The sequence below is a fragment of the Rhinoraja longicauda genome, chromosome 17, assembly GCF_053455715.1.
Source record: "Rhinoraja longicauda isolate Sanriku21f chromosome 17, sRhiLon1.1, whole genome shotgun sequence".
Lineage (NCBI taxonomy): Eukaryota > Metazoa > Chordata > Chondrichthyes > Rajiformes > Arhynchobatidae > Rhinoraja > Rhinoraja longicauda.
Genome location: NC_135969.1, coordinates 15,598,257 through 15,608,322, shown reverse-complemented (window position 1 = coordinate 15,608,322; position 10,066 = coordinate 15,598,257). Strand labels below are relative to the sequence as shown.

At 42.4% G+C, this 10,066-nt stretch overlaps 1 pseudogene; it reads right to left on the bottom strand.

Moving 5' to 3' along the window:
• Positions 1-189: 189 nt before the first annotated feature.
• On the bottom strand, positions 190-7,558 carry LOC144601613 (glutathione peroxidase 1-like; annotated as a pseudogene).
• Between the last annotated feature and the right edge of the window lie 2,508 nt (positions 7,559-10,066).

Sequence of the window (10,066 nt, the reverse complement as noted above, 5' to 3'; positions counted from 1 at the left end):
TTTATGTAGTTAAATTGATGAGAGAGTTTTATATCATAACAGATTTATTCACAATATTTCATTTGGATTATTTAATTGCAGGTTAGACTTTTACACACTGTATCAAGTACTCTTTGCTTGCGATTTCAAAAAGTACCATCATGTTATAAAATGCCTAACAGCAACATATGAGGATGAAATCCATTAATTTCAGCGATGAGCCCTTTTTTTGGGAGGGCTTGGACATCTCTCTCCTTTTCGTTTCGTACCTTTGAATTTCTAAAGAGAGGAATCAGAGCCCTTACATAAGCAAAATAAACAAACCTCAGTTCTACTATTTCTTTACTATGATAGTTGTATGATGTTATAACTTAATATTTTACAATTGTAATCTTGACTAATCCTAAATGAGTGAAGTCACCTTAACGGTGATAACCTCAAAAGTTACCAGATTGTTGTAAAAAATAATCTGGTTCATTGATCTCCTTCAGGGGGAGAAAAAACACCATCTGTCTAGCCCTTCGTGATTCCAGACCAACCCAGTTGACTCTTAAATGCCCTCTGCAATGGCTAAGCAAGTGACTCAGTTGTACCATTATTACTATATTCAGACTGAAGAAGAATAAAACAGATAGACACAAAATGCTGGAGTAATTCAGCGGGTCAGGCAGCATCTATGGAGAAAAGGAATGGGTGACGTTTTGGATCGAGACCCTTCATCTGGCAGCCTGATCTAGGGTCTCGACCCAAAACGTCACCTATTCCTTTTCTCTAGAGATCCACAGACCCGCTGAGTTACTCCAGCATTTTGTGTCTATCTTCAGTGTAAACCAGCATCTGCAGTTCCTTCAGACACAGAAGAAGAATAAAACTGTCTGGAGTACCTGGTTATGAAATCAACTCGACTGCCAGCCCAGCTGACCTTTCAAAGCCTTCCTCACAAATTAGGGTGGCTAGTGTCTACATTGGGAGACCCTTCCCAGAGATTCAAACTGAACCTTCCCATCGTGGGTGGCACGGTGGTAGAGTTGCAGCCTTGCAGGGTTGGAGACCCAGTTCGAGCCATGGGTGCTGTCTGTATGGAGTTTGTATGTTCTCCCCATGACCGTGTAGGTTTTCTCCGAGATCTTCGCTTTCCTTCCACACTCCAAAGACATACAGGTTTGTAGGTGAATTTCCTTGAGTTTGTATACTTGGTATAGGTGTAAATTGTCCCTGGTGTGTGTAGGCTTGCGTTAATGCGCGGGGATCGCTGGTCAGTGCTGACTCGGTGGGCTGAAGGGCCTGTATCGCATTGTATCTAAACTAAAAAAAATAGTCAAACAACAACCTGATATGGTCTGACTCACAGAATTATACCTTAGCGAATCTGTCAGATGCCATCACAATCCCTAAGTATATCTTGTCCCATAGGCAGATCAGATCTACCAGGAGTAGAGAGTGAAGCAACATGAGGGATGAACCTACTTAACGGACATATGGATAGGAGAGGCTTAAGTTGGATATGGGCCAAATGGGACTAATCCCAGTATGCCAACTTGATCGGTGTGGACGAGTTTGGCCAAAGGGTGTCAGAAATTATGTGGAGAAGTAAGGAGAATGGGGTTAGGAGGGAGAGATAAATCAGCTATGATTGAATGGCAGAGTAGACTTGATGGGTCAAATGACCTAATTCTACTATCAGTCTGAAGAAGGGTCTCGACCCAAAACATCACCCATTCCTTTTCTCCTGAGATGCTGCCTGACCTGCTGTTACTCCAGCATTTTGTGAATAAATACCTTCGATTTGTAACAGCATCTGTACAGTTATTTTCTTACACTATAATTCTACTATCATGTGTGACCTTATAAAAGGGCCTGTTTCTGTGCTGTTAGCTCTATGACTTTCAGTGCTGGAGACAAGGAAGCATTTTCAACTGTGTTCGATGATTTACCTTCCCTTCTTCCTGTCAGATAAGTCTGTAGCCAGTTCAATTCACACCACATAATATTATAATATGCTCACAATAAAACAGGACAAATGCAATCTGCACTTTAAGACGTACGGGATCGCTGGTGACTTGGTAGTTTGGATTCAAAACTGACACCAAAGAAGCAGGGGCTAGTGGTGGGAAGTGTTTTTCTTGACATGGCACATGAATCAGTGCTGGGACTTCCATTATTTATGAAATACAGGAATGTCTTGAGAAATGGACGAAGATGTAAATTGGTTAGTAAGTTAGCAGTCAAGGCCAACATTAGTGGAGTTGCAGACAGTGAAGAAGGCTGCCAAAGGATACAGCAGCATCCAGATCATTTACAGATATGGGCAGAGAAATTGCAGATGGAATTTAATCCAGGCAAGCATAAGATATTGCTTTTGCAATGGTACAATGACTATGGAAGGTCAAGTGTAAAGATAACATGTACTGTTAATTGCAGGAGGCAAATGAGGGTTCTTGGGGTCCAAGTCATTAGCTACCTGAAAATGACAACACACGTAGATAGGGTCTCAAAGCAAACATATGGTTTTGCTTGCCTTAATCTGTTGCAGCATTGTGCAACAGAGCCAATAAGTCACGTTGGGACTTTATAAAACTTTGGTTAGGCTGCATTTGGAATATTATGTGCAGTTCTGGTTGCCCCATTACAGGAAGCATGAGGAGGCTTTGAAGAATGTACAGAGGTTTGCCAGGATGCTGTCTGGATATAACTTTAAGAAAAGGTTGGACAAACTTGAATGTTTTCTCTGGACCATTGGAAGCTGAGGCAAGACTAAATAAAAGTTTATAAAATTATAAGAGACATAATATAGTTGACAGTAAAAATCTAATTTCCAGAGTGGAAATGTCAAATATTAGAGGGCAAAGCTTTAAGGTGAGCTTTAAAGAGCAAGTTTTTTACACAAAGAATGGTAGGTGACTTGAAGGCATTGCCAGGAGTGATGGTCGAAGCAGGTAATACAGTGGTGTTTAAGAGGCTTTTAGATAGACACATGAATATCCAAGGAATAGAGGAATATGGGTCATGTGCAAGCAGTAGGGGTGTGTTTAATTTGGCATCATGACATCAGACATCACGGGCCGAAGGGTCTGTTTGTGTGATATACTGTGTTGTGTTCTATATTTTAAAGGAGGTGGTAGAGGTTGATACAATGGAACTGTTGAGAAAGCATTTGGACAGGTACTTGATAGGAAACGAGATGTGGGATATGGATCCAATCCCGGCAATTGGGCTTAGCATTGAAAGGGATCATGGTGGGAATAGTTCAGGTGGGCCAAAGGTCTATTTCTGTGCTGGTACAATTTTGTGATTCCAAATACCATCCAAATAGTCCACTTTCAATAAATCACCACATGGCTTTCAAGCATCAATTAGTCATCAATAATCTGCTTACAAATGGATTTGGATTTCACCACAACTACTCCGTTCCAGACCTCATTGCAAACGATCAAAACCTGGCTGAGAATAAATGGCCATGACATCAAAGTAGGGCTTGACATCAAGGAGCCATGATGAAAGTGAACTCAATGAAGTGAGGTCAAGTGGAAAGTACTGCAATGGTTGGAGTGATACCTTGCACAATGGAAGATAATTTAGGATACTGAAAGTAAATCATCCTAACCCCAGGACAGCATTTTAGGACAGTATTGTAAGCCTGATTACTTTTACCTGCTTCAGCAAAGACATTTTTTCTACTATATGCTTAAAGGTGAGTACATTTGCTGATGACTGTAGAATATCGACTCCATTCAAGTCAAATCTTACTGGGATGTCAATTCCAACTCTTCAGCAAATGAACAAATACATATCTGCATGTGGTGGATCGTAGACAACACTTAGTCATGGCCTGTTAAGCGGCCATTAACATTGGCATCATAACAGTGTCATGTAGTGACCATCTCCAATGAAGGAGTTTAATCAAATGTTGTCATTAAATAGCTTTACCGTTTGCCCCAATCATCATCGTGGAGTTCAATTGGACGAGCCACATAAATACTATGGTTCAAGAGCAGGACAGGGGCTGGTATGCTTTTGCAAGTAACTGACCTCCTGTCACTCAAAAACCTGTCCACTACCTACAAAGTACTTGTCAGGAGAATGATGGGATGCTCTCTGTTTATCCAGGTGATTGCAGCTGCAGCAACATCAAGTGGCTCATTCATGAAAAGCAACCCACCTGCAATCCAATACTCAAAATGTAGAAGCAAGGAACTGTAGATGCTGGTTTACAAAAAAAAAGGACACAAAATGCTGGAGTAACTCAGCGGGTCTGAAGAAGGGTCCACAAAATGTCGCCTATCCATGTTCTCCAGGGATGCTGCCTGACCCGTTGACCCCGGCAGTTTACGTCTTACTCTGAGCACTCACTCCCTCCAACACTGACTTGTGTCTACTCTCTCCAAAATACATTTGGAAACATACCGCTATTCCCTTTGCCATTACTAAAGCTAAATCCTGGAACGCCCTTCAACACAGTGCTGTGTCACCAGGAGCCACTACGACAGTTCAAGACCATACTTACAATCATCTTGTCAAGAGCCATTAAGAGTGGGTAATAAATACTGGTTTTGCCAGCAGTGTCCGGGTCCCCCTCCCCCTAAAAAAAGAAACCTAACAATGGCATTTTTCACAATTAAGATATAAATACTATATTCACGATGTTATATTTGACTATTGAAGAGGAAGATTATTCACAACGTTAAATATGGACCTGTGGGAGAAGAGATTTGACGTCATTCTCAATGTCATTGGTATGGAAATGGTGACTGTAACGCTTGAATGGCACTCCATCTGACCCGACGAGGAATTTCTCAAAGTTCCAAGAGATGTCATTGCGACAGACCGGCTCCCAGATAATACTTTCACGTGTGTTCATTAAGATATTTGGTTCATCACTCGGTGCTGGCAACTTATCCTTTAGGAAACAGTAGATTGGATTTGTGTCTGTGCCGTTCACCAATATCTTTTCAGTTAAACAGAAATTCGGCTCAAAGCCTTTACCCGGACGTACGTACTTCAAGGCATTTAGAATCTCATCGTTGTCATTGTTTTCCTACAATATCAATTATAAAACAATGTCAAGTTCAAGAGAATTTACACCATCGAACCGTTGACACTCATAACTACACATAATCTTTTCCAGTGGAAGACAGTTATCTGTCCATGTTCTCCACAGATGCTGCCCGACCCGCTGAGTTTAGTTTAGAGTTTAGAGATACAGCGTGTGCCAGCCAAAAATCATTCATATACTATTTCCATGTTATCCCATGTTATTTCACATCCTGCGCATCAGAGACAATTTACAGAAGCCAATAAACTTGCATGTCTTTGGAATGTGGGAGGAACTCAGAACACCCGGAGAAACCCCACACAGTCACGGCGCGAATGTACTAACTCTGTACAGACAGCACCTATGGTCAGGATCAAACCTGGGTCTCTGACACTGTAAGACAACATCTCTACCACTGTGCCGCCCCCGAGTTACTCTAGCACTTTGTGTTCTTTTTTGGGGTGGTCTATTCGGGTCAATGGAACTTTCTTGCACTTCCCTTCTGTGTTATTTCAGGTGGCTGAAGTGACCAACGTGAGACTATCCCACAGATACGGCTCGAGTTCTGGGCAGGTGGGCAGTAGCATTGATTGTGCTAACCTGGCAGCAAGACCCCTGAAGCAGTACCCGATAACCATTGAATGACAAAAAAAAATACCGCAAATGTGAAGTAAAAACAGAAAATACTGGAAATGCTCAGAAGGTCAGGTGGCATCTTTGGAAAGAGAAACAGAGCAGGGATCCCTCATCAGAACTGCGAAAGAGAGGAAACAAGTTGTTTTTAATAGCGAGAAAGTGGGATAAAAACAAAGCCGATAGCTCTGGGATACCACTCACTGAAGGCAACACTGTAACGCACCAAATAAATTGGGTGGAAAAACAAAATGCTGGAGGAAGTCGTTGTGTCAGGCAGCATCTGTGGAGGGAAAATGGACAGGCAACATTTCGAATCGAGGCTCTTCTAGGCATGAGTGGAACATGTGATACAACATGTAACAAAGGGTTATGCGCATGCACATGTTACGAAGACAACACGGGTGGCGCGGTGGCGCAGCGGCAGAGTTGCTAGGCTTCTAAAGGAAGACTGAGGAGGAATGTTTCTTCCCATTTCAAGTGAGTGCACAGAGCCTTTTATCCGGGGTAGAGGATACAAGAACTAGAGGACATAGGTTTAAGGTGCGAAATGCAAGATGTAATAGAAACCTGAGGGGTAGCTTTTCCATCCAGAGTGTGTGGTGGGTATATGGAAGAAGCTGCTAGAGGAGGTAGTTGAGGCAGGTACTATAACAGTAGTTACAAGACACTTGGGCAGGTAAATGAAAAGGAAACGTTTAGAGGGATATATGCCAAACACGGACAAATGAGACTAGCTTACGTGGATAGACACCTGGTCTGAAGAAGGGTCTCGACTCGAAATGTCACCTATTCCTTTTCTCCAGACATACTGTCTGACCGGCTAAGTTACTCCAGCATTTTGTGTCTATCTTCGGTGTAAAGCAACATCTAGCCTAGATGGGGCGTCTTGGTCAGCATGGTCGAGTTGGGCCGAAGGGTTTGTTTCCGTACTGTTAGACTCAATGACTCTATAAGTCGTTTATTGACATATGCACAGGTGCAATGAGGTGCAAGAACAATGAAAATGTTGCTTGCAGCAGCAACAGGAATACCTACTCAGGCAACACACAAAAACGGAAACTACACAAATTACACAAGATGAAGAAAAGAAAAAGACTGTGCAAAAACAAGTAATTAGTGCAAGACAGAATCGGAAAACAGTCCATGGTAGTGCAAGGTGTATCTTCACTGTCAGGATTGAACTGCATTTTTGAAATTGCGGCAAACATCATTTAATCGATGTCAAACTATACCCTGCATTTATGAAATGAAGAGCGACCTATGAATTTCCAAGGAAAGACAATGCCGGGGTAACTTAGCGGGTCAGGCAGCATCGCTGGAGAACACGGATAGGTGACGTTTCGGGTCGAGACCCTTCTTCAGACTGTTCAAACAATTTCTAACAATTGTGAAATAAGAATAATTAACTCTTCCAAGTGGAACTGTCGCCAACAGAAAGTGTCAAAGCGAATTTCAATTTTAAATCAATACAGTTCGAAAACGAACCCATCCAGTGATCGATATCCACTAATGGAGTCAATGTATTGGCGATACTAAGCGTTAAAACACATATACCTCACTTTAACAGGGGGTCACTACTACATTCCCGTTTCTTTTCAAATTAATATTTTTCTTCGAGTTTTTTGGGTGGATGCCCCGCTCTAGAACACATCTCGGAACCATACACACACATTTAAAACTTACTTGGTGGCCAAACTGATTGCAAGGAAAGCCAATGACCACGAACCCATACTTGCCAAACTTCTTCTGAATGGCATTGAGATCGTGGTAATCCTTGCTGGTTTGGCTTCAGAGGGAGGCAACGTTGACAATCAACACGACCTTATCTCTGAGTTTGGAGAAATGTAACGTATCGCCACTCAAAAGCTTAGCGGAAAAGTCATAAAAAACGTTTTTGATGGTTTTCTTCATGTTTGGAGTTGTCCAAATTCTCTCGCTCTGCTATTGGGAAAGCGGGGTCAAGTTTCCCTGCACTCCTGCCAAGCCTGAGGCAAACTGGGGCAACCCAGTTGCCTTTCACACACACACACACACACACACAAACCTGCTCATTTCATTGTGACTGCATCAACGTCAAACTACCACCACCACGAGCATTATTATACGTCAAAGCAGTATCCAGGAAATTATCGTCGCTATTGTTTGCGTACATGATTTTCAGAGGTAGAAAAAAACAAATAATTCAGCTGCGCGAGTCTTTTTTCTAACAAGGAAATATAATGAAGAGCACCGTTTCCCTCATCTGTATCTATGGTGTGTATCTATCCCGTGCTCAGACCCCAATTCACACACTCCCTGCTTTATTGACCGGTTTTACTGGCGCTATCTGGATTTTACCGACACACACTCACATTGGAAAGTTGGTCAATACTTGGTCACAGTTGAGCTGTTATTAAATTTAGCAAAATAAACTACCTGATGACATCTTGGAGGTGATGATGAGCATGCCTTTCCATTTAGAGAAACGTTTTCAGGGATCAACTTGATTTCCAGATATGGATGAGAGACATTTTCAAAAGCAGGACACATGCCATTTTTTTTTAACAGACCTAACTATCACTCCTATAGCAGCATCTTCACGGTTGGGGTTTGATCTGTGTTTAAGAGGCATTTGGATATGCACGGATTGGACGATCTATGGCTCAAATAAATGCAGGCAGAGATGAATTTAATTAGCATCATGTTCGGCAGGGATATTATGGGCCGAAGGGCCCGTTTCTATGCTGTACTGTTCTTTGTTTTATGACATAAGACCAATGTTTATGTCACTTATAACCATGTTGACATGCTGGGCTGCACAACAAAATAAATGAGTTGGCTCTCGACTCCGTCCCTATGTGAGTACTAGTTCACACTTTCGCTAACAAAATATTCACAAAGTTTCTAATTTCCGTCTTGTTTAGAGTTGGTGGGGGCTCAGGTACCCTGGCATATTCTGATGGCAGAACTTTACTGGTCTTGTCTATTGGACTGTTTTACCAGAACGCGCACGGTAGCGCAGCGGTAGAGTTGCTGCTTTACAGCGAATGCAGCGCCGGAGACTCAGGTTCGATCCTGACGACGGGTGCTGCACTGTAAGGAGTTTGTACGTTCTCCCCGTGACCTGCGTGGGTTTTCTCCAAGATCTTCGGTTTCCTCCCACACTCCAAAGACATACAGGTATGTAGGTTAATTGGCTGGTAAATGTAAAAAATGTCCCTAGTGGGTGTAGGATAGTGTTAATGTACGGGGATCACTGGGCGGCACGGACTTGGAGGGCCGAAAAGGCCTGTTTCCGGCTGTATATATATGATATGATATGATATATAGTATACATTTATATCATGAACTTTCTTCGACAATCCACGGTGAGAATCACTTTGCTGATTGAAGGTTTTGGTTCGAAAGGGATTCCTACATGAATACTGATCCTTTTAATAATAATATTACATCTTTATATTATTGTCAACAATTTTAGATTTGCAATGCAATGTTTTCTAGGTGCCATGACCAAGTCAGGAAGAGTGGTCATCCTATCCACAGAGAGAGCAAATGCAGAGTACTTTCCTGCAGTCTACATTATTTCCAGTCTCTTTCCCATTTCCACCTCTCGGTTCCGACCCTTCCACACCCAAACAGTTCCACCCTCCCCTCCACCCTCTTCCGCCCACTGTTCATTTCACGTTCAAAGCACCTGCAATATTTTACTTTGTATTATTTTTGTTTCCCTATACTTAAAAAAAAATTGTTATGAGTATTTGGTTGCAACTGAAGATTAAATGTGGCCCACAAATTCTAATACAGGAATACTTCGCATTAGTTCTGCAGGTCTGAACAGAGTTTCTCAATCAAAAGACCTTCGGCCCACCGAGTCTACGCTGACCCCGTACACCAGCACTATCCTACACACTAGGGACAATTTACAATTTTACCGAAGCCAATTAACCTACAAACCTCTATATCTTTGGCGTCTGGGAAGAAACCGGAGCACATGGAGAAAACCCACGCGGTCTCAGGGAGAACGTACAAAATGCCGTACAGACTGCATCTGTAGTCAGGATCAAAATCTGGGTCTCTGGCGCAGTAAGGTAGCAACTACCGATGTGCCACTGTGCCGCCTTACACATACTCTGAGGGATTTGCTTGATCCCTACTGCAAATATCTGATGTATGCCTCCTTTTTCCTAATCAGAGCCTCAATATCTCTCTTCAACCAGAGTCATTAGAACATCTCAAGATGTTCAACGTGAGAGTGGATGGGAATTAGTTTAGTTTAGAAATTCTTGATTAGTACAGGTGTTAGAGGTTATGGGGAGAAGGCATGAGAATGGGGTTAGGAGGGAGAGATAGTTCAGCCATGATTGAATGGCGGAGTAGACGATGTGCCGAATGGCCTAAATTCTGCTCCTATCACTTATGATCCAGCGTCGCCCACTAAAT